Here is a 4172-nt window from a genome sequence, read left to right on the forward strand (position 1 = left end):
CCCCCGAGGCCGAGGCCCGGCCACCTCGGGCTTCCCCGCCGCGCACCGCGGGCTCTGCTCCCAGGGCGCCCGGAGCGTCGCGGGTCCAAGCTGCGAGCCTAGGACAGAGCCACAGGGAGATGCTGAGTGAGGCGGGGGCCCGGAGAAAGGCTTTGGACCACCTCCTCACATCCCCATCTTCGGCTTCCCTTTTGTCGCTTGACCCCTAGGAAGCTCAGCGCTCCACGCTGGGCACCAGCAGCATCTTAGCTTGGGTGGCTAGTCCATTTGCTTCTCTCTCCTTCAACATAGCTATGATTTCAGATATTTCACAGGATTTTCTTGAGTGTCTTTTACATTGAATTCTTCTTCTTTTTTTTTTTTTTAAGGAAGCAAGCAGGATAGAGCTTGGAAATAATCAGCTTCGCTTCTCTTCGCGGCTGGCTGGCCCTGTACCCCTGCTTTTCATCAGGCTCCTACTAGACCGAGCTCCTCGGGGTGGTTGGGGCCATGTCCACTCATCTGAGTCTTTCAGAGTGCCTTGCTCATAGCAGGGCCTCAAAAAGCCTTGTTAAATATATAAAAACTAATGAAAGGCTTGCAGTCATACAAATGAAGAAAGCGAAGCAAAGACCACTGTGCTCCCACACCCTCAGCAAATGTGACCCCTAATAAGCTATATCAGGGCTTCAGCAAAGAAGGGGAACTGGGTCACCTCAACCAGCTCACCTCCCCTACTCCACGTGTAATCTCTCCCCTTCACACTGAGGGCTAATGAGGCTAACTTGGAAGGCACTTCACATGCAAGGCTCATTAAGTTCATTAAATTGTTAGCAATAAGATAGTGCAGCTAGCTCTCAGGAGACAATGGCCCCAGCCAGTTGTGGCCAGGGATAGGTGGAAATGCTGTCTGGGGTGTGAGTGGGTGTGTGTTGGGTGGAGGAGGATAGTTGACTCTGAGCCCTGCTCTTCAGTGCCCCGGCACTCTCTGGAGGAGAGGAGCGTGGGTGAGTCTGGCCCAGGGTGAGTGATACTCTTCCAAGGAGGGCCCTGGGCCTGGCTGAGATGGGAGGGACGAGGACCTCTTGTCCAGCTACAGCCATCATCCCAGCAGGTGGATCATTACTTAGGCATCACTGTTTTTAGCATCACCTAAAAGGTTTTGCCAAAAAGAGCCAAGAGCTCAGTGTCCCCAGGGTGGTGATGACATTATTCTCCGGGGGATCCTCCCTTACCCAGAAAGAGCACCCGGTCCCAGGAGAGAAGATGTTCTTGGCAAGGGACGCCCGCGTCCACGATCTCTTTGCATTGGAACATCTTTTTTTTTAATTTATTTATTTTAGTTTTGGCAGCACAGGGTCTTCTGCACATGGGCTTTCTCTAGTTACAGCGAGCAGGGGCTACTCTCTAGTCGTGGTAGGTGGGCTACTCTTGGCAGTGGCTTCTCTTGTGGAGTCTCAAGTGTGCACACATCTCAAGTGTGCGGGCTTCGGTAGCTGTGGTTCTTGGGCACTAAAGCACAGGCTCAGTAGTTGTGGTGCTTGGACTTGGTTGCTCCTTCCCAAACCAGGAATCAAACCCACGTCTCCTGCATTGGCAGGCAGATTCTTGACCACTGAGCCACCAGGGAAGCCCCCTTTGGGATATCTATGGGCACAAGGACATCTTGTGTAGAAAGAATGGTGCACGTTCCATCGCTGGAGAGGAACACAGGTCCCAAGAGGCCAGGCTGACCACCAAGCAGCGTTAAACCTTGATTCCTGACTTGGGGGTGACCACTAGCTCACGCCCTGTAGAGGGCCCTCTTGGGGGGAGCTCAGCACCTGCTGGGTTTCTGCAGCCTTGGATTGAGTGACTTTGGGAAGGTTTCTTTACCTCTTTGGGCCTCAGTTTCTCCAGCTCTTCAATCCCACAATGAACTCATAAGATTGAGAGGTATTAAGGATCTATCCTTTTGTGTAGGTTTTTTTTTTTTTTTCAGATTCCCCATAAAGGAACTGAGGTCACTGATAAGATAGACTTGCATAGTAAATGCCTGCCCAGCAGATCTGCACAGAGGAGCGGTTGGCATCGAGCAGAGAAGCCCGTGAAGGAGCTCGGGGGTTACCAAGCACCTGCACTTGGGTGAGCCTCCTGACGTCTGTAATGGCAGAAATCCGTCTCTTGCTCGCAAGGCTAGTGGAGCCCCGTGTGTGTTGCATGTGTCACCTTAGGTTTCCACTGTGCAGCTTTACATTCATAGCAGCAGATTAGCCATCTCTGAAAAATGTGGCAACTCTCATTTTGCATCAATTCACTGCTCCCTCCCAACCTTCTTCCCAGACAACTCATACCTGTGGTTCTAGGATTCTCCATGGGCGCCACCTTTTCCAGTGTCTCCCTGAAGGCGGTGGCACAAAGGAGAAGCATCAGCTGCCAGGAAAGCAGCACGTTCATCCTGGTGAGAAGATGCAGGTCTTGGAAGTGCCCTGAGTCCAAGACAGAGAGAGGGAGGAGGAACGGGGTTAGGCTCGCTGCCTGGGCTAGGCCCTGGGGCAGAGCCCCGCGTGCAGCAGGCACCTGGAAGGGAGGAGACAACCCTGCCCGTGGAGGGACAAGCCTGAACCAACACAGCATGGAAATAGGACTGAGAGCCCTCGCGCCATATAGTTCAAGCTAAACTCATGCTAAGGTGAAGATCATCAGGGAGGGCCTCCTGCCAGGCAAGGCCAGTAAAGTTAGGAAGGAAAGAAGGGAGGGAGGAGCCATACTTGTGGAAGGGGCAGGACTGCTCAGGTTGGAAAATGGCCAGGGTTCTGAACTTCGGGTTTGCTTGAGAGGAATGTTGGAAAAACGAGGAGTGAGATGCAGTGTAACGATGAGCAGGGAGGGGTTAAGTGAGGTGGGCAAAGAGCTGCACTGAGTGCAGGATGCTGAGGCCCCGGCCATTTCCCTGGCCTGGGAGCAGGGGCCTCTTGCCTGCACGCTAGGCTTTGCTGGAATCACAGCTCTCCGTGCTCCACTCTCCCAGCTGGAGCGTGCCTTTCTAAATCTGGCCCAGCCCCTCTTGCTGTAACAGGAACTTCTTTTTTTTCCTTTTTCAAGAAAAAAGGGAGAGGTAATCATCTTGCTTGCTCTCATAACCCTTCATAGCCTTGAAAACCATCATTAAATTGTCTTATTGCCTATAATTCAGGAAAGAGAAAAAGGCTTTCCCTGATGGATCAGGTCGATTGTCTCCACATTCTGTTCTCTGCGGGCCCTGAGAGGGTATGGATTTAATTGACTGTGTGATCTTGGCAGTTGAGGGGGGAGCTGTAGCCTCTGACCCCCTTTTCACCCTCTTCCCTTCTCATCCTCCACTGCCCCCCTCTGGCTCTTCCAGCTCCCAAGGCTGATTTCTCTTTGGAAAAGTCATCAGGCACTTTGAGACTGCCCAGCAAACACAATGAAAGACAGATGGGTGGAGAACAGGCAGCACTGCAGGCTGAGCGGAACGGGTGTGGGTGCCGGATCTAAGGCCGGACCTCCCTGTGCGGTCCGGGGGAAGTGGGTGGGGGAGCTGTTTGTACCCATCGGCTGCCAGTGGCAGCTCAGCCCATCCATCCCTCTGTTCTTGCTCCTGCGCCCCAGTCCCCTCCTGCTCCCTCCGAGATGCAAGTATGGGGTAGGATAAGAATGGTATCAGAAGGACTCAAATGTGGCTGCAGCTCCTCCCTCCCTCCTGTGAGATTAGAACAGGTCCACCCCCAATATCTGGATCTTATTGTTACCTGTGAAAAATAAGAGCATTGGATCAGACTGGCCACTAACTGTCCCCTCAGATGGTCACTTTCCTTGTAGACTTTGACTCTGTGGTACCCTGAAACCCAGATCATGGCTTTCTGCACCAGCCTTAAGGCCTGGGGCAGGGTGTGGAGTGGAGACAGGTTCAATCCACTAGAGAGAAGAGTGTAAAACTGTTTCTATTGTGGCTTTAGACCATGGATGCACAGGGTCCAGGTCAGTTCAGAAATCATTCCTGGTAACAACAACAGGTATTGCACACCTTCCCCGGGCCTTCTCCTGAGATCTAGCGCAAGAAATTGAGTCATAAGCAGACCGTCTCAAGGTAACATGGCCAGTGATTGACCGGAGGCTTGTGAGCACGTGGGTGGGGTTGGGGAGACCCTGAGCCCCTTTTCACCCCCTTGCCTTCTTATCCTCCACTGCCC

Source organism: Bison bison, unplaced genomic scaffold (assembly GCF_000754665.1).
Source record: "Bison bison bison isolate TAMUID 2011002044 unplaced genomic scaffold, Bison_UMD1.0 scf7180017864338, whole genome shotgun sequence".
Lineage (NCBI taxonomy): Eukaryota > Metazoa > Chordata > Mammalia > Artiodactyla > Bovidae > Bison > Bison bison.